At 44.7% G+C, this 21,301-nt stretch overlaps 1 protein-coding gene and 1 long non-coding RNA gene across 3 annotated transcripts in view; one reads left to right on the forward strand and one right to left on the reverse strand.

Moving 5' to 3' along the window:
- The window catches only part of Plxna4 (plexin A4), a 452,006-nt gene that overhangs the window by 297,111 nt on the left and 133,594 nt on the right, over positions 1 to 21,301 (reverse strand). The window lies entirely within an intron of this gene.
- LOC110296045 lies at positions 14,179 to 17,733 on the forward strand. The gene is made up of 3 exons (XR_002378146.1): positions 14,179 to 14,223; positions 14,442 to 14,654; positions 15,966 to 17,733. It is a non-coding gene; the product is annotated as an uncharacterized LOC110296045 (long non-coding RNA).

Genomic DNA, 21,301 nt, shown 5'->3' on the forward strand with positions numbered 1-21,301 from the left:
GGAGGACACTGTCCTTATAGTAAGGGTGTGCCAGTGAACACTAATTTGGATCACTTTCCTGGGGCTCAGAAACAAAGTGGGCAGCTTTCTTGTGCACCCCAGGTTATCCTCCAGGGACCCTGTATCATACTGTTTGGGCTCCAGTTAGCAAGTTCCCAAGATCTTTCCACAAGTTCACCTTCCCTGGCTTTCCGGGGGTTATAGATGGCTCAAGAGTTGCACATTTTTATCCTATCAAGAAAGCATAAACAATTCAATGCCAGGAGGAAAAGGCCTTGTTCCCTCTTGGCCCCTGGCAGAATCCTTTGGGGAGCCTTATCCACGTCACTGAGGCAGCAGGGAAAGGGAAAACAGCCAGGTCTCTGGAACCAGGGAACAGGAGGGAGACATGCTCTAAACGATTGAGGCAGCACCCCCATGGGTGCATTCTCCACCACCACTCAGCTGCTCATGTGGCCTGGGAACCAAGGGTCCCCTCATTGTGACCCCAATATCTCCACTACAAGATCCTGCCTCCTCCCCCAGACACCCTGGCTCTGGCCAGCAGCCAGGTCCTCGCCCACCTCCCACTTCATTCCCTGTCTGCAATTGTTTCCAATCAGTTTAGGAAACAGCTCTGAGAACAATTAGAAAAAATAACAAGGAAGAATTACATAATTACAGTCCGCCTAGATCTCAGGCACTTCAAAATTAAAAAAAAAAAAAAAAAAAAGAAAGAAAGAAAAGAAAATATAAAGGCTGTGCTGAGTCCAAACAGGGAATGGTGTATGGGAGGGATACATGTATGGGTGTGGGGAAAACGTTGGTCCTTACATCCTTACAGCATGAGAGATGAGAAGGCTGGGAGGGTAGAGGGAGGAAGAGGACAAATACCTGTGTCTACCTGTTGGTCAGACAGTTGGCCAGTGTTGTCCAGGCTCAAAGAATGACTCCAGTCATCACACCACACAATCTATAGAGCAGTCTTCTAGAGCAGACAGCCACATATACCTTTAAGAAGACAGGACCAGAGATCCTACAGTCCAAACTTCTCATTTCCATGATACGAACAAAGATAAGGAAAAATAATAATAATCTTGCCTAGATCACAGACAACACAAGGCTCCAAAGTCTAGACAATGCCTTGTCCACTCACAAGCTCTTAAACATGTGCCCCAGCTAGTAGATACCCACTACAAGAGGAGGGAGGTTCTTGCCTCTTGATGGGAACAAAGAGACATATTGTGAAAGTAGGCTGTGTAGGTGCAGCGGTGTTGCTCAGTTTTTGAAGTGCTTGCCTTGCATGCACAAAGTCTGAGCCCCAGTGCCACACAAAATTGCATGGTGGTACACACCAGCACTGGGGAGATAGAGACAACAGGATTAGAAATTCAAGGTCAACCTTGGATATATATATATATTGAGGCCAGCCTCAATATATATATATATATATATATATATATATATATATATATATATATATATCTCCAACGAATGTGCAGCTGTGTTTCAAGGAAACTTCTTTGTGAACACTAAGATACTTCATGTGCCATAATGTTTGTTTCCTCCCTCCCTCCCTCCCTCCCTCCCTCCCTCCCATTTTCTTTCTTCCTTTTACCCTTCAGGAATGTAGACACAACTCACTCGTCAATCATGGGTTGTGTACAAGTAAGTTGTTGGCACTCTTTTAGAAGAGTCTTGATGGTCTTTGCTAAGTCACATTGGCTTATTCAGTCAGGTTGTTATAAGCCATTCTGTAGCATTTGCTTTTTTTTAGATCTGTCATTGCTATCAGTGAACACTCAATTCCCAGCAGCAGACAGGGCAGAAGAGGAAGGGGGTTCCAGATGGCCAAGTAATGGTCCCCCCAGAATTAAATGGAAGAAGGACCCTGTCTTAGCACAGCTCTCTCAAGGTAGAAGGTCTGTCTTCCAATGTAGCACAATCAACCTTTCTCTTGCTTCTACTGCCTCTCCTCTTACAAATGGGTCGTATTGAAGCACCTTCTTTTATTGAAAACAAAGAATGAGTGAAAGACCCACTACAGATGGCATTATTCCAAGTAAAAAGTCATATCAAGATATCAGACACCAGCTAAAAGCATCCAGGTACCCATGGTGTTAGTACCTTGAGGATAAGGCACATGGGAGAGACTCAGTCAAGGTCAGGTGAATGAGAGAGCTAATGAGTGGATGTGCAAGATGAACATGGTTGGCCGTCTAATGAAGGCTAGATCTGATGTCAGTTGAAAGGATAGAGAATTGGTGTTAAGCTGAGGAAAGGCACCCCAACTGTGGGAAAAACTGAGCTAAACCTATGAGATTCAGGCATGTACAGGAGGAGTGCAGGAAGAAAGGAGAGAAGGGTGTAAGTAACCAGAGTCCTGGGCGTGAGGGAATCTAAACACCCAGAACTCTGCACTAAGTCTCAAGTGCAGCTCGGACATTAAGAAATCAACTACTAACCGTCTATGGTCAAGCTGCCTTCAGTTCACTGGGGTCAAGAATATCAGACAAAGAATGTTTAACCCATTGGAGGTAAGGACTTGGAACCTTCTCTCCAGAGTGGTTAGGTGGCCATAAGATTAGAAAAAAAATAATAATATGATGACTGGGAACCTATGGTCTGTAGAAAGCAAGAAGTCCATTTAAAGAACTCTAGATGAGGACAGATGCAGCAGGCTGGGGCTACAATGAGAAGGAACAAGAAGTGGTCCTGAACCCCTAGAATTCTGTGGGACTTGCAAAGTGATTAGTATTTATGAGTCAAGCCTGGGATTAGCTAAACTGGGCTCAAATCCAACAGCAGCAACAGCTCTCAATGGCTGATTGTCTCCCAGTGCTCCTGTCTGCAAAATGAAGGTTAAAAAGAAATAGTCATAGCTACATGGGATCATCACAGCCTTTAGATCAGGTTACACATGGGAAGTGCTGGCCACAGCACCAGGCATAGAGCAAAGGAACTGGAGACATCGGCTGTCACTGTTTGCTCTACATCAGAATGGCTTTCCATGCCTAGAGAAGAGACTGTCTGAGTGAATGTGATATATCTACATATTAGTATATGACCAGGATCAGTTTCCATCAATTAGTTGGGGGACCTTTGGGGTTTGAACAGGTTTTCTGCAGCAGGGATGGAAAGATAGAACATAATCCCTCCCACCCTGTTTGTTTCTCACTTCCCAGTCTTGGGTGGAAGAGCCAATACACACGCACCTTCTCAGTCCCTCCTCATTAGTGGTTGGTGACCAGAGATCAGAAAAACACTCACAGCCCTCACTTTGCGAAGGGAAGAGAAGAAAAGTGCCTGAATCTGTAGGTAAATGCCTTCTCCTTCCAACACAGGGATGTTGCACAGAAACTTGAACCCTTCTGACCACAGGAGAATCTAGATTCTAATACTTGTTTTAAAAAGCCTCAGTCTCAACATTCAGCGATCAAATACTTGTTAGGCCTCTGACCTGCAGGGTAGAGAGTTCAATATCGTGGCACAAAGGGCACGAGCTTTGAATGCAGCCAGATGAGTGCTGGGCTTGGCCTTGCCACTCACTGGTCAACCACGTGACAACATAACCAAGAACTAATGAGGGTATATGAAATAACATGTGCTCAACGCAGACTGCAGTGAGTTCCCTGGACTCTCTCACACACAGATAGAGGACCTGGGTTCAGAGGCATGGCTGAAGGTTTTTGTTCACTACAGGAGGGGAGGCTGGGCGTACTGATCACTTTTGCATCCGGGTGATCAAACCACTTGACAGAAACAACTTGAGGCTGGATGTCAAGGTTTATTTTTGACTTAGAGTTACAGAGAATGGTCACCCATCCCAGTGGAAAAGTCATTGGCAGGGTGACTCACCAGGGTGGTGGGAGCATGCGACCGTGGGCAACTCACATCATAGAGGGAGCAGGGAATACGACTGGAATGAAGGTTAGACTATACTCTCTGAAGGTCCAACCCTCATGGCATACTTCCGTCAAGCAGGCCCCATCAGCTGAAAGCTCTATGGGCTCCTACAGCAGCATTAACCAGTTGCAGAACAAGAATTCTAAATATAAACCAAAGGAAATATTTCAGATCAATGAAATATAATAGTGTGCCAGTTTCTTAATCAACGCTGCCTTAGACCGTCATTTCTGCTTGGGAGGAAAGAGCTGTAGTCAAGCCCCCGTAGCTTCTCCACTCTCCACACTGCTCCTGGAAGGCTGTCCCCTGCTATGATTACCTGGTCCCTGTCCTTTGAAGCGTCTATATGGCTCACGATGGTAGTGTCTTCACTAGTTCAATGACAGCCTCCCCCACGCCACCCCACACATACACTTCTGACTCCAGCTGAAGATAGCATTCCTGCTTCTGATGGCACGTGACTGGTGAAGGAAGACCCACCCACTGTGCATGGCATCCCCAAGCCAGTCCTTTGTGCAGCTCCCTTCAAATCCATTCACAAATGGTCATGTCTCCCAAAGCAAGAATAGCAGGGACCAAGCAGCAGGGACGGTGGTTAAGAAGAAAAGTACCCGTTGCTGTTCCCAGGGAACCTCTCTGTGCAACTTCCTTCTCCTGCTTTTCTATCTGGTTGCTACTGGCAACCAGGCAATCATATTTTTCTAGTCCCAGATATAATCATCATAATCAATATAGGGTATTTATTACACTCTTTGGTTTCAAAGAACTTGAAGCTTTTCCCATTTATTATTTTTTTTTCTTCACTAACATGGGGAGAGGATGGGAGGAGGCCTGTCTAATTATAAGGACTGGAGAAGTACCACATAACAGGTTGGGAGACTGAGGTAATGAGGAAGAAAGGAGATTCAGGAAACTCCCAGAAGAGCATTTCTTTTTTTATTTTTATTTTTATTTTGCATGTTCTTATTAGATATTTTCTTTATATACATTTCAAATTTCAAATGCTATCCTGAACGTTCCCTATGCCCTCCCCCCGCCCTGCACCCCTACCCATCCACTCCCACTTCTTGGCCCTGGCGTTCCCCTGGACTGGGGCAGAAGAGCATTTCTAACAGGGAGTGGCCTTCAGATCGCACTTCTAATATTCTCCCATTTAATTTTATGGTGTCCCTTTCTTGTGAAGCAAGCTTTCCAAGCCTTCATTCTTCCTACAGATACATTCTAGAGAGGTCACACAGCCTGAAATGTCATTGCCTGAATTTGAACTTGGGTCTTTTGAGTCTCTTTGAGTAGCTGTTTTTTGTTTTGTTTTGTTTTTGTTCTTTAATCTCTATAGAATCTCCTCAAGAAATTATAATAAATTATTCATTATCACATTATCACATTTCTTTTATAAGTTATCCACACATCACTAAAATGCTTATACTATCTTACTCTGTGTGGCATAGTTTCTCTTACACATATAATTCTTTCCAGTTATAGCTAATAAGCTAATATCCATACCGCAAGGGCAATAAGGGCAGAAAACGGTTTTTCTTTTTCAATGCTAGGAATTGAGCTCAGGGCCTCATGCACAAGATTAGTGTTCTACCAACTGAGGTACATCCCCAGCCCGGATAGCTGTATGTACTCTACAAAATTCAATGAACATTCTTTCACTAGACTAACAAGCATAGCCGATGTTTGTGACTCTGAAACCATGCATCCTTTCTGATAACTATATGATGTTACCTGTTGCTCCAGCAACTGATTTGATGCCATCCTTTTGTCCCAGCAACAAAAGTCATACTAAAAGCATGCCTTTGGGACCCCTGAAGTGGACAAGGCAGACACAGCCTTCCATCCTAAACACCCAGCAAAGGCTTCAGTGGCCTTCGTTGCTAGTCAATGCTGCACACACAGGCAGCTGCGGGTAAAAGAACTGTGAGTAAAACAGAAGCAAAAGAGAAAGCACACGGCCACAGACAGAACTGCTCTAAAATAGAAAAATTGCCAGTGTTATACACAGCGTTCATTTCCCTCTGGAGCTTGAATAAGCACCACCAAAGAAAGGCTGGCTAGTGTCTAAGCTACAAACGAAGCTGCATATCTCACTGCTTTCCTAACAACGATGTGCATTCTGTCGCTAGGTAAGGGGGTCCCACAGCAGACCTGACCTGCGATACACAAGACCTACTAAGCAATGAGATACAGAAGACACTAAGCAATGAAGTGCCAGGACTAGGGCCAGCCCTTGGCTTTCACATATAGCATGCCATGCCTCCCTGAATTCTAGAAAGAACTGCTCAGTGGGAAAATTCTATGCTTTAAACTTCATTCTGTTCAGTGGAGGAAGCAGAGGAGAAAAATTGGAAACAAAAATGGCCAACATGTTGAAACTGAAGCTAAGGATACCCAGAGAGAAAAGCCTGTGGCTGAAATCTCCACAGATTGATGATCAAAGCCAAGCAATCAGTGAGAGCCTGTTCAAAACCTTCCAGAGGCAATTACTGTATAAGAGTTCCAGTGTGTGGACCCTTCTACCAGAGCACTTGCTCAACACCACACAGCCTTGCCTGGTTCCAACCCATTTTTATTCTCCTTCTGTTCCTACGTTTCCTCAGCTTTGGATGAGTTATTTAGTCTCCTGTTCCCTAATCCTAGGCAGCACCAGATTTGCTATCACATTTTTTTGCACTCCCAACATCCACTGGGATGCTGTATTTCCAACATTGCTGGTCTCTTTGGGACACAGTCTGTACTCAACCCTGAATTCCACGTTTTCCTCTTTAGTTGGGGTAATAGCACTGCTGTCCATGGTGTCCAGGCCATGTTAGCCAGGACTTTTTTCAGCTGCCTATGCAGAGATACAGGAAAGAGGGAGAGACATCTATATCATTAGCTAAATACTCAAACTTGAAGTTCAGATTCTCCAAGAAACAAATCAGTGGGGGCTCTTTTTGTGTCTTGTTCTAACGTTGTCTCACAATGGATTCTCAACAATTCCTCTCTTCTGTTATGTAATGCCTGCTCCCTTCCTAAGAGTTTACCATCTGCTTTCTCTTTTTAGCTTCACAGCATCCTTGGGACAGATGCAACCAGATCGAGACACATGAGGCCCATCTTTCTGTATTCAGAAACACCGAGGCATGAAGTCTGTGAGAGTGCTATCCTAAATGGCAGTCTCTGCTTTGTTCTGACCACCTTCAGCTACTTGAACTGACATGACCTTGACTAAGTGAAGGTATAAGAGTTGAGAACCAGTCCTTTGTATGGATGGAAAACTGGGATGAGGATGGCAATCAAGTTCCTATGAAGATCTTTACAACATAGTGAGAAATTGAGAAATTCAAGCATAGTAGTTCAAAAACCTCCAGCCAGCTTCTCAGTTCTTGGGCTCCTCTTGGTAGGACATAGATCTAAGCTCTAGGTTCCCAGTCCACTTTTTTTTTTCTCCTACGAAGCTCATAAACAGCATTTTTTGAGGCCATCTTCTGCAGTCTGAACACATCATCCCATATATTTGGGATGTGTGCAGGAAGTCTATGTGTGTTCCCTCAGGATTCTGGGCCATTCAGGACCACCTCCTCATTGAGGTCACCACTTCCCCACTGAAGTCTGCCTAAGATTTGCAGATGCTTGCTGCTGGCCCACAACTCCTGCTCAGTGTAGACCCATAACCCCAGGGGAAAAAACAAGGAAGGAAGGAAAATAACCAAGGAGGGGTGAGGGGAGAGATTCTGAAATCTGGACAACATCAAGAGCCTGTTTCCATGACAACTGCTCCTTATTACGGTTGCTCAAACTGCAGCCTGCTCCAATCAGCTCTGTGGATACAGCCTTCACCCAGCCTGGGTGATGGCCCCTACCTGGCCTTGCTCTATCCAAGAGGGAGAACTGGATCTCCTGAGACACCTGCAGGACCACCACTTCCCTCCCATTACCCTAGTCCCCTTCACAGAGAAGAGGGTAGCAAGGAGAAGGAAGGTTATTAAGACAATGTTTGTGGAGGATGGAAAAGGCAGGGGAGTACTCCTCCCACAGTATAAAATAGAACTCCATGGTGAAGCCTGACATTAGTGTGGCTGTCACTGTGAACATCTATTGGGGACACCTATGTCAGGGGATACTTGTCTTCGTGACGATGAGTCCTGAGCATACATATGACTGTCAGCCAGCCTGTGGGCGTGACCATACTGGGCACATTCACTAAGTATTTCCTTCTCTTGTCAAACTTTAGGCTGAAGTCAAAGGCTAGCTTCTGGGAGGTGAAGGCCACAGTTAATGGCCAGCAGGGAGAACACGGGAACAGCTTCCAACCATTTTTGAGCCAGCCTTTGGGTTGGCAGGAGCAACTGTAACATTCTCTACAGTCACTGCTGACCTGAAGGCTTTCTAGCACAGGGCCTTGCCCCCAGTTGCCTCTGGAAAATGACTGACAACTTACAGGTTTCTCCACGCTACAGATGAATCCTAGAGGCAAGAAAATTTTCAAAGTTACCTGCTGGGTCAGGTGTCAGTCTGCAGATTCTGTCCCCTGGAAAAATAAGCTCACTTCTCTCCAATGCTCATAGCTACCCCTCCTTTGTCTTGTGCCCATCTGGCAATCGCCCCAACACACTGCAAATCAGATGACATATGACATATTGCACTCTGACCTGCTCTGAAGGGAGTCTGTCTACTGGGGACAAGGGGGTCTGGTTTATATTTTAAGCAGCTCAGTGAAAAATGGGGGGCTGATGAGGTAAGGCAATGGCATGAACACCGTGCAGCTGTCTGGGATAATTACTTCACCCAGCCATCCTGGAGCCGGGGGGTGGAGTGCAGAGGAAAGTCTGCCTAGAGAGTATAGGCAATGGGGATAGACCCAGTCCACTTAGGAAGCCTACCCTCTCTAGAGTATGCATGTGCTCTGAGGAAAACACAGCAAAAGGAGCCAAAGGAGTGGGAGATGCCATTGCTAGCCCTAAATGAGTTTCAGAGAACACCCATGCAAACCCCCATGCTTCTCTTCTAAGTTATAACAAGGATTAACTATGGACAAACTCAGACCTGTTGAAAATGTGTACCATCTCTGACTTAGATTTTACTGGGCTTTTTGGCTGTAAGGTCTCCTGAATGCTCCATCTAAATACCAGCATGAATAATTCTAAGGGTGTTACGCATCTCAACCTTGGACCTAGTACACGAGTGGGAAAACACATGCTCAAGAGCATCTTTGCAGGCTCTCCTTTTGCTTGTGCCAGGAATCCTCGGATGAAGATAGCTATGTGCTGGCCTGTAGTGGAGACTGTTTCAGTGAGCCATCAACTAATAAAAAGCATCTACTCTACAGTTTGGGGCGACACCCTGGAAGTTCAATGGTCAAGACATGAAGCAGGAAGATCCTCCTGGGTCCAGATACTTGCAGATTCCTTTCTTTCTCATGATCCTGAGATGAATCCATTGGGGGAACTGATAAAATTAACTTCTATTGTTCTGAAATCTAGCAGGAGAGGATATGGCTTCTCTCCCTCCCTCTCCTCTAACCCTGTGCACATACATGCATGCATATATGTGTGTGCATATGTAAGTGCTTATGTGGTTTGTATGCTTGTGTGTGTGTGTGTGTACATAAATGCACAACCTCACGAATGAAACAGCAGTAACTGATGGTGTGTGGGTGTATGTGTGAGAGTTAAGGAGGCTGTGCATGTGATTATGTAAAACTCAGGATTGCCAATGGAAGAGATGCATCTGAAGCAAGAAAACCGAGGCCTGTATCTCTAGCCCCAGAAACCCTTAGCCCACTGAGCCCTTAGTTGGTCTCTTCAAATCTATTTGTCACAGAACTCTCCCTTATTCCATGCTCACACATTAACCCTATGCTTCTAACTTCACACACCAGAGACAAAGAGAAGCCCAGAGAATATGGCCACAGTGACACGGGCACACAAGTGCTATAGCCACTACTGCTGCCCAGTGCAACAGGCAGAAGAGCACATGGATTAGAGAGGGTAGCCTGATAAAGTGAAGCTGGGACTCTTCACACCAAACAGAAAGCCCCATCGATAGCATCATCGCCATGGAGAAAGGGAGCTGTAGAAGAGGTGGGAGGAATGCACAGTAGAGCAGATAGGAGACGAGAGGAGCTCCATGAACAAGGAAGGAGGAGGGCCTAGATGTGCCTGAAGCTACATTCACTTTGGTTGTGCTCCAAGGATGGAGTTGGTGCTCAGGGAAGAAGCTAGTCCTGAGCTGTGGACCTTCCTTTGCAGAGGTATCTTTGTGCACCTGGTATGCATCTCAGCCAAACAGCTTGGGTGGAGGTTTGTACATCTCAGGATCAAAGTGTGTTTGTAAATTTGGGCTAAAGGACCACAGATCCTGGGAGTAACACTAGCCTTAGAGTATGTGACCAACTGGGGTGTTATCTCTATCTATGTGATGGAGATAATGTTAATTAATGCTCACAGGGTGACCTTCATGACAATCCATTAAAAAGTACCTGGCATAGTAAGGGTTGATTAATATTCATCTACTGTATTATAATTGTCCCATCCCCTCCCACCACCATGATTTAAAATGGCTTTGCCAAAAGAGGATGAGGTTATACGTATAGAACGTAATTCATTATTTGCCACACAGCTATTGTTACGCTGCCCAGTTTGCCAAGGAACCACCAGCTCCTCAACTGCTCGTTGAAATCTTTGTGTAGGATGATTGCTCTAACTAGATCATCTCAACATTAGTCTAGCGGTTATTTAAAAGCATCTTCTAGTGTGGTGTTAAGGCAGGGACTCTGATATTAGACTGTGAAATTATTTTTGGCCACTTGCTAGTAATTGGATTGGTTTTAGTCCAATGTCTGGCAAAAACTCAAAAATTCTGTGGAGGTTTGGACGTGCTTTAAATCTTCCTGATCTCGTTCTTTATCTGATGGTTATTTCAAGAGATCTTAATTTGGTGGTTACTAGAAGCAGGGTGGAGGGTGGAGCGGAGGAAGAGGCTAACGTTTGTCAACAGGTGCAAAGTCACAGAATCTGAGATAGAGGAGGTATCTAGACAGTTGATAAGGTTAGCGACAACACAGTATGCTGTGTATTTCTTCCTATTTTAAGGGGAGAGAGACATGGTCTCACCCTATGGTCCAGACCACCCAATAACTGATAACAATTCCCCTACCTCTGCCGCCCAAGTGCTGAGATTATAGGTGTAAGCCATTCCTGACTTGCTATAAATGTGTATATACCTAAAAGAAAGGATTTCAACCATTATAATCTCAAAGAAATGATGTATATTTGAAGTGATGACTATTTCACTTTTCTGATGTGATCATTCCACAATGTCTATACATGTACCAGAACATCTGTCCCATAAGGATATTATACAATTATTATTTGTCAATCAAAAATAAAGTAAGGCTTATGAGTTCTTTTTGTTTGGTTGGTTGTTTGGTTGGTTGGTTGTTTTTTTTGTTTTTTTGAGACAGGGTTTCTCTGTGTTGCCCTGGCTGTCCTGGAACTCACTCTATAGACCAGGCTGGCCTCGAACTCAGAAATTCTCCTGCCTCTGCCCCCCAAGTGCTGGGATTAATGGTGTGCGCCACCATGCCCGGCGGCTTACGAGTTCTTATCATTGTCTAAATACCAAAATAAAGAGATCTATTCCTAAATGAAGTGGTCACTCTGAGACAGAAGTCACTGAGAGACTTATCTTGGTTTCTTTGTGTGTTTACTTGGCTTTGCTTGATATTGTTGTTGTTTTGAGGCACAGTCATTCAATTTTGTGACAGGCTGGCCTCAGTCTTAAATTCACAGTTCCCCTTTGTTTCCTGACAGACAGAATTTAGAGTCCTTCTCCCACTTGACTTTTACAGGTTTATATGAACCATGAGGCTATACTAATTCTTCAGTCAACACTGAAATGAACTAGCATATCTTCTAAAACCTCATTCAAAGCAGCAAGTATGAACCTGTGATTATTACCATGTCTAATATGCCTTACTCTTGGTAAGAATGCTAGTGCTCTCTGGATCATCCACAAACTAAAATTCTCATTTTTATCTCTGACCTGGAGGAAATTGAGATGCAGAAAACACCCTCAGCTAGATCCAGCTGCCCTGATGCTTGCAGCTGGCAGGTGTTAGAGCTTCAAGCACATGATCTCCAGATGTAGCAGGCCTCCCCAGAAACCACAGCAGTCCATACTTGCCAGTGCTATCCACAGGAGCTCCAGTGATGACCTTCATCCTATGCAAACCAGGCTCTCTGAATGTGTGACCATCATACTTTAAGAATATATGAACGTGTAATTTGGCTGTTCATGTTATAGATCAACAACATATGAACACAGATGTATGTGAAGATATGTACGCATCCTACATATATGCATATACACAAATATTGATACACATTTGTATTATACACATAACATTCTTAGAACCACGTGGAAACCCCTCCCATTCATCTCAGGCGACATGCTTGCTAAGGATGTTGGTGAGAGGGTGAGAGGCATTTTCTGCTGCTCAAACTGCTTGTAGAGTCAACCCTTTGCAAACCACTGGTGAAGGTTCAATTTCTGAAGTCAGAGTCACATGATAGGCAGCCAGCCAAAGTTTGTGTCAGTAATTCTTTCTATTCTCTTCTCCTTTTTAAGTTCCTAAGCAGTTGTTCTTTCATATGCAAGCACACACACACACACACACACACACACACACACACACCACCTCTCATGGACTTCTATGCCCTGCTGACTCGGGGATTACCCAGGTGAGAAACATCTGGTTCCTGGCCCTCGAAAGTGTCTTGACATGGAATGAGCAGTACAGCTCTGTCTGAAGCTTTATGAGATTGGGATAAATGCATTTGGCTAATTGGAAAACCTTACTCTGTGTGTGCATGCAGATGGATCCGTCTGTGTGGGTTTGGGCCATGCTGTCACAGATATATATTTATCTTCGTAGTGGGGTCATCTGCACACTCCAAACTGCCCATAAGTAAGGCAGCCAAGAATCTACTGAGCTTCAACCTGCAAGAAAACACCAGACTCTCCGGGTTTTAGCCTTACTTCACCTTTCCTGGGGCTGCATGAGGATATATGTTGTTAGAGCTATACCCTTAAGCATCCTGAAGAGGGGTGGCTCTTAGCCCTTAGAAGCTGTTGCCTTTCAGTGAAGAAGTCAATCGCTCCAGACCAGCACAATGCAGCAAATAGCACATAAAAACAACTTTGGGTAGGACTCTCGCTCCATGCCCACTGCTGGGTAAAGCATATGTACTGTTTTTAAAATCACCACCCTGAAACCACTTAAAAGAGCCTGACAGGTAATTTATTCTGTGGCAAAGGATAGCAATTTCATTGTCCAGAGGCAAGAGACCCAAATGCATTGGAAAATCTGTACACTCATGGAACATGGGTTTAATGAGATAACAATTCCAGGGGTGTGTGCTCGTAATTCTTTCTGATCGCCCATCCCATTCCTAAAGCTTCCAGGCAAATGTTTTCCCACAGTTTCCTTTGTAAAAGGCCCTCCGATGGACCTCCACAGAATAAATCAAATATTTCAGCATGAACAGTGATTACTGGGTACTTCTTTGTGGAAAAAGCTAACTTCACAGGGGTCGGGGCACAGAGGCTGCTGTGGGACTTTTGTCTCTAAATAGGATTTTTTTTTTTAATTGTATCAGACTCTTTGTAGTGACCCTACCCGGATTTACCGGGTTTGGGGCAGACACCTGAGGCAGCCAGGAGCAACAAGCAAAGGGGACTGATACAAGAGACAACACTTGCTTCTAGAAGTAGAGTCCAATACCACTATGAACTTCTTTTCCCAAAATATGCTGACAGCTATTCTCATATTTAATTCGTTAAAAATGTGTTCTTGATAAACAGTCCGTTGTGTGCATGTGTACACGTGCCAAGCCTGGGAGTAGTACAGACACATGTTCCTCAACCCTAGAATAGCAATAGAGGCTGGAGCCTTGACTCCTTCCAGCAATAACCCATGCACATGGCCCCAGTCTCAGAGTGTGCTCTCATCTATAACAGAGGCAGGGCCTAAGTCTCTCGATGGGGCTTCACTCTCACCTCTGACAATATCCGCCCCATGGCACTGCACATCACTTGAATTGTAGCCTCACGGATAAGATCTTGGTTGGATTGTTTGCTTCCATTTTCTGTATTTCAGAACGCTGAGCTTCATGGTGGGCTAGGAGCTGATGAGGTCATGGTTAGCGCTTCTGGATTTGCACAGTCTTCCATGGATGCTTATTAAATTGAGTTGAGAATAACAAGGAAACGCTCGCGGCTCCTGCTTCCATCCCCTAGCTGGGAGAGCACTGTTCTTGGAAATCCAGTCCACTGCACACGGGGCTCAAGGTTGTAGGCTACGGCATTTCCACGCGCTCTTTCCACAAAGCTCTCAGCTTTTTGAGGATAGTAATGAATGAGATCCTTTTTAAAGCTCTTCTTTGAGAGTTTATTTCATATCTTTTTATATTTCATATCATATTTGTATAAAAATATCCTGGCTCTAACACAGCATAAAAAAAAAAACCTATTCAGTCAAGTAACACTCTTTATTGCTTTGGCTCTAGTCAGAGAGTCTATAAAAGAATGGTCTACCCAAGGCCAGCAAACGCTGAGTGTCAGAGAAGGATCGTTCCAAAGGCGATGCAACCTAGCAAGGACAGAGGTATGTCAAGGCTCCATCCAGGACAAGGAGTGTCAATGCTCCATCAAAGCTTCTGGTGAAGACGCGTGTCAGAGTGATACCTCTGCTCCTGGACTCCTCTATCAATGGATCACAGGTAAGAGGACATCCTACTGTTTGAGGCTGGGGGAGAGTCAGAGATTCACTCTCCCTTTGCAGAGCCCCAGCCCCTCCACTGTCATCACGTTTGTCCTTCAGGGTTGCCTGGGTGACACAGAGACCAAAGAGAAGACAAATCCAGCTTGGAAAGGACAGAGTCAAAGGTCTGTCAGGGGCAAAATGGAGCGCTTAGTGTCACTGTCCTGGATTTTGGTGCCTAGGGCCAGAGAGTTTGCTGAGGACAATAGCTGCTAAGACTGCAGGTGCAGATGATATTGACTGTCAGCAAGTAGAGAAAGGATGGAGAGGGAGCCTGGAAAGAGAGAGGGAACATCCCAGTCTCCAACCCATTCTCCCAAGACCTAACAGATGTCCTTCCCTCCCCCTGTCTTTCTGGGAATGCCTCAAGTGCTGGCTTTCTCAAATGGGCAACTTTCCCTGCCACCTACATTCTCTTTCTAGATTCCAACCTGCTGCTTCTACAAGGCATCTTTCCTCCTCCTCCTCCTCCTCCTCCTCCTTCTTCTTTTCCTCTTCCTCCTCCTCCTTCTCCTCTTCCTCCTCCTTTTCTTCTTCTTCTCCTTCTTCATCTTCTTTTCAACACTGCCCTTTGTTGCAATTTCATGCCCCCAGCATCTGGAAAATACTTATAAAGTGTGCCCTATGGATCAGGTCCTACCTGGAGTATATAGAATAATGTCTAAGAACAGCTCTAGACTTTCATAGGTCAGCCTCACAAATGGATGTAAAAAAAAAAATGTGGTTAATCATGGAACCCAGTTTCCCTAATAAGTGATGCTCTGCCTGCTGAATTTTCTATGTGCCTTCTTTTGATGTACCTTGCCATGGTATGACAGACATAAAGGTATAGGCTGTTGCACCAAGTAGGGCATCATCAACTGGCCTGCCAAGTGAAGCAGTGGTCTTCACTTTCCTAATGCTGTAACCTTTTGATATAGTTCCTCTTGATGTGGTGACCACCAACCATAAAATTATTTTTGTTGCTACTTCATTAACTGTAATTTTGCTACTGTAATGAATCCTAATGTAAATATTTGTGTTTTCTGATGGTCTTAGGTGACCTCTGTGAAAGGGTCATTCAACCCCCAAGGGGGTTGCTACCCACAGCTTAAGAATCACGAGAGGAAGGGCCAGGCCTGTTTGCTGGGCCTGAGCTGCAGTCCCATGACTCTAAAGGTCTCACTGTCTTTTTTCTGCAAAGAAGCCTGACCAGCTGTATCCCGCAGTCACAGGCCAGTGGTCCTCACAGCGAGATTTGTCCGACATTTCATATTTTCTTTCTTCCCAGGTCCAGATCCTGTCAAGTCTGTGGAGGAACAGGAAGCCATGCCCAGCAGGAAGGTGTTGCTTCGCTGATGCCCTGTGCCTCTCCCTTCACTGTGGCTGTGTTTTGACAGCAAAGGCTAATCCCACTGGCCATGAGTTAGTCATAGCTTTGATGACTATGACAAGATACCTGGGAAAACGACTGGAGGGGGAAAGGTTTACTTTGGCTGATGTTTTCAGAGGTCAAAGCTCAGCTGACTGGCTGGCTGCATTGTTTCTGGACCTACAGTACAGCAGACCAGCATGGTGGAAGGGCATGGCAAAACAGACATTTTTACCCCCACAGCATCCAGGCAGCAGAGAGAATGACAGGAAATGGTTAGGGACAAAATACAAGATCGGAGAATATGTTCCTAGTGACCTACTTCCTCCTATCAGGCCCCACTTCCTGCATCTCTATCACTTTAAAATAATGTAATTAAGATATGAACCCATCCACAGATTAAGCCAGGAATGAAGGCCAAGTCCCAGTGATCCAGTCACCTATCCATGGTGCCATCAGTTGGAGACCAAGCCTTTAGCACATGAACTTTTTAAAGGGACACGTCACATTGCAAACTATAAGTGGGCCTATTTTTTTTTTCTTATATCTCAATTTTGAGGAAAACGTTGCTGTGTCCTGAACTGCTTGCAGTTGGGGGGTTGCAAAGTCCCAAGCCTGTGTAAGGAGAAAACAAACTACTGAAGGTTTAAATCAATAGAGCCATCTTCTCAGGGCCCAATTGCACCATCATTCTGCGGATTCCCTCTTCCTTTAGAGTATTAGACAATCCGACAGTTCCACAACCATGATCCCCGTGCCCTCTTCTCTTGGCTGTCTCTAGATTTACAGACGCAGCCAGCCAGCCATCTTTTTCCCGCTGCACATATCACCAACATCTCCACTAGCTGATGTTTCTGGTCATGACACTGTTGTCCTGTGTCCCTGGGCTCAGCGTATCATGTATGTCCTTAGTTAACCTACTTTTTACTTCTCCTCCTTATGATGAAAAAGAAAACATAGCTGCCCAAGGACACTGAGGAGGAATATGAGGAAGACCAACAATGCAGCATCTTTCAGGTTCCCCTTCGTTTCTGAAACTGATACCTCTTTCAAATGAAAATGTTTCTGACATAGCTTCCTTTTTAAAATATGCACCTCCATTCCAAGATGCACAATAACAGAATGATCCCATCGCAAGCACATGGGGAGCCACAGGCCTACCAGCACCAATGAGCTCTGCCCCATGTATTCCCTCCAGGCCTTAACTTCCCCCTTCTTTCTTCAAATACTTCTGATAACAAACTAAGCAAATTCAAGGTTGTTTAAGTGAGTCAAAACACACAATCTTACTCAATTCCAGCCTTCCATAATATTCTGTTCTGTGATCTGAGAGTCCTTGGTTTTAAAACTCTCTCTACCTCATACTCAATCCTTTTCTTCAAATTTCAGAGTTGAGCAAACCATCTCATCTTCTCTGCAATGTCCTTCTGCTCAGCTGGTGCTGATCAGAAACTGACTCCCTGATTGGCAAGGAGGCCCACATTCTGCATTTTGTGCATTCTGATCATGGGTGATGTTAGCTTCCATGTAAAGGGATAAGTCCTGATGTCACATCTTGGTTCAAACAGACATTAAACTGTGTTGAGGTCTTTGTATATAAACTTAGTCATAGAGCACTTGCCTAGAAAAGGCAAGATCCTGGGTTTAATCCTGAGCAATACACCTTCAAATTAAATTAAAAATCTTGCAAGAGAAATGCATGGCTGTCTGAGTTGGGCTGTTTTGGGTGGGTTGGCTAGGGAGTTGGCTGAGGTTGTGTCTATCAAGGGTTGTGCAGCTACAGCTACATACATCCTCTGCATTTCCCACACTTCAGTTCTCTGTGAACCACCCTCAGTATAGCCTGTATTCTGATCTAATTTTCTAGAAGGGCAAAAGAACCAGGCAATAGCTTTAACATCCTCATCTACTGAGAGACAGCACACTAGGTCCACTAAAAGTCATCTCCTAGAGCTTAGTGCTGGTTGCATTACTGATCTAACCACTAAACCCACTTCACCACCTGTGCCCTTACACACACAGTTTGGTACCCAGCCTGGCCTCCTGCTTCTTCTATGTGATTCCTAAGCAAATGGAAAGTTGTATCTGGAGGGATTTATACTCCAGCTTGATTCTTTCTCTTGGGCCCATAGAGGGTTCTCCTAGCAGCAGCTGAGTGTTTGTCCAAGCTTTGGTACCTACTCATTAAGCCCCACTTGCCACTTATAAAACTTACTAGGTTGCCCTCTGCCATAGAAGATGGTATAGAGGAGAGTGAGCTCCATTGTGTGAGCCAGAAGTGAGGAGCTTTGAGCAAATCATGTCATCTCTACACAGTGTCACTCATAAGCAGATGGTAGCATTTTGCATGCAAAAAAAAAAATGCTCTTAAAACTTTACCATATTGTATTAAAAAAAAAAAAAGGAAAGGAAAAGGAGGGGAAATATGTACTTTATCAAGATTTTCTTGATTCCATGGCCAAACCAGTTCAAAACCACTGATTTAGTTATTTTTCTTATTGTAACACAGTAAAGGTCAGGATAACCCAGGTAACCACCAAGGTAAGAGTAATCACCATTCAGGAGGAATAAGAAAAGTATGGGGGTGGGGATCAATCTCCAGAATTTCCTGGGGTACCACTGGCTTCTTCCAGTGCCCCTTTCTCAGAGAGTCCCATACTTGATATACCCGACAGGGCCACTCAGGCTCACATGGTGGTAAAAGCAAAGACAGGAGTAGAGAACAAACTTTCAATCTTTCACAAGTCTTTCCTGGAGAAGGGAATAGTTTGCTCTGCTCTTCCGGCTGAACTCATGTTGCTCTGGTGGGCACAGGTCAACTGTATACCATGTGAACAAGAGCACAGCAGCTTACATGGAAGAAGGTGGGGCATGCTCCTCGTGTGCAGAGACCAAGATGGTCGAGCATGGGCCCTAGCACCAACAGTCATGCTGCTGCCCAATCTTCTGGGGCCATGAATGGATAACAGTACTGAAGACTTATACTTGCTTAGGACTATTTGGGTTTCTGTGTGTATCATGCACAGACCTGGGACTGTACTATACACCCAGTAAAAGATACATAACACCAAGCATTGCTATAATGGCCCTTGTGTATGTCTCAGGCACTGTTACTGTCAAGCTCTATGTGAAAATCTATATCCTGGCTAATAAGCATCTTCCTAAGTCTCTATGGTAGGAAAAATGAAAGAAACATGAAAGGATGGAGCGCTGGGTTGAATCTGAGGGTTGTAAGGAGGAAACCATGTGAAGCTTTAGACTGGCCTAGGTGGCACCTGGAATCAGGTCAAACTTCTCCAACTCTTGGCATTCACATTCCCCCCTCCACCCGAGAGTGAAGGGGAAGGGAACTAACTTTAAGGACCAAATATAGTGATACAATACTACAACCACTGTTTCCATATCCCCAGAGTCACCTTTTCAGCTGCCAGTGTTGGCTTTCTATAAACTCTGTTTCACTCCTGTTGGTTCCATTTTACACAGAGGGAAATGGTAAAGGCCACTTGACCTGTGTTAGGGAGATTTGTAATCCCAGCCCAGGACTGCAGTGTAAGAGCCCTTTGGGTCCCTTGGACACTTTACCATGGACACAAGCAAACGCCTTAGAATTGCCTAACAAGTGGGAGTCTGGACTTCCTACCTCCACACCTACCCACCCACTCACATCCATGGTGCACATTTCCATTAGCTTCTTTGCCCAGTGATCTGTTGCTTTGTTATATTAGAATTGCAAACAAATGTTCTCATCCCAGCCTTCTCTCCCCCTCCCCTGCTGGCATCTAGAATTCAGCATTGATTTTCCTGGCCCCGCTCCACTGCTTGACTGACATTCCTGGATGATTCCCCCTTGGAGACCTTGAGCTGACTCAACAGGCTCTCACTAGAGCCCAGAAGGAAACAGCCAGAGATGCTAAGTTAGTTTTTAATCCCTTCTTTTCCTGATCTCAAGGGCCAAGTCACAGTGGCCCGTTGACTCCATTTCTATTATCCAAATACATGATGGCTATATTCCTGCTTCAAAGTGCCCAATAGTTGGGGAAGAGGTCCCCACAAAATTCCTGTTCCTAGGAGGTGGGAGCTTGTGAGTTTTGATCTCCCAAGTACTGATGTTTGGCATAACTTGGGTTCCTTTGGCTGAGGAGGGTACTCTGGACCAAAAATGGTTCCAAAGGTCTATGGAAGATCAGAAGGGCTTAGTGGTAAGAGGGCTGTGACATCCTGTTGTATATAGACGGGCCATAATCTCTAACCCATCACACCAGAAGGCTCATCTCAAGAAGGAGGCCTCCCTTCTAAGTACAAGAACCTAAACACACAAGGAGGCCTTTCTCCCAACTTACCATTTCTGGTTCTGGTAAGTACATGGAGATCTAGGCACCAATCAGGGCAACCCTTCCCTGTTTGAGCTTCCATCCCCAATGGATGCTGACCTGCTGACCTGTGGAGCACAGGACTATTAGGTTTTTAGGAATACTGGATCAGGTTGTTAAATTAATCAATAGTTTACATTCACTGTAGTAGAATTTTTACATTACAAAAACTGCATTATGCTATATATATTTAAGAACACATTTCCCCCAGATTTTCCAGTTGTTAATGAGGAAGATACCCAGCTTTGGTATCCGCTTAGGTGCAAAAACGAGGCACGGGAAGGATGGGTAAGATGGAGGTGAGTTGAGGAATCCACATTCTTTGGTATTTTAGAAAGAACAATCTTCGATCTAAATATCACCCTCTTCTTAAATGCAGCTCTACTTTGCGTAGGTAGTGCTTCTTCCCTGGAGAAAATAATTACTGGTCAGGCTCTGAGACCTTAACTGGAGAGAATGATGGGAGTGGGGTCCTAGTATTTCCCAAGAACCAGAAATTGTAAATGAAAGAGCTGGCAAAGAGCTCTCAGATGCAGATTGAATTCTGTATGCCCTTTGTCTACAGCCAGCCCTGGATCTCTTCAGCTTGTACAAATGTTTATTCTCCAGAGCTAACTGATGAACTCATCAAAAGCAGAGATTGTGCCTTTATTTTTTTTTATAAATCTTCCATGGGTCCTGAGTAAGGTACCGAGGACATAAACAATTAATAGATATTTAGGTTAGTAATTTACGCTGGATTCAATTATACGGGCAGCAAGCCCCTGACTTATCATCAGCGATCAGACTTTGAATACCATTTTCGCAACAAAGTTAGCCCGCTTATTACATTGACAGTCCCTGCATCGGGTACAACCTTGGCCTTATCTTTGAGTCTGGAGTTGA

Source organism: Mus caroli, chromosome 6 (assembly GCF_900094665.2).
Source record: "Mus caroli chromosome 6, CAROLI_EIJ_v1.1, whole genome shotgun sequence".
In the NCBI taxonomy this organism is placed as follows: Eukaryota; Metazoa; Chordata; class Mammalia; order Rodentia; family Muridae; genus Mus; species Mus caroli.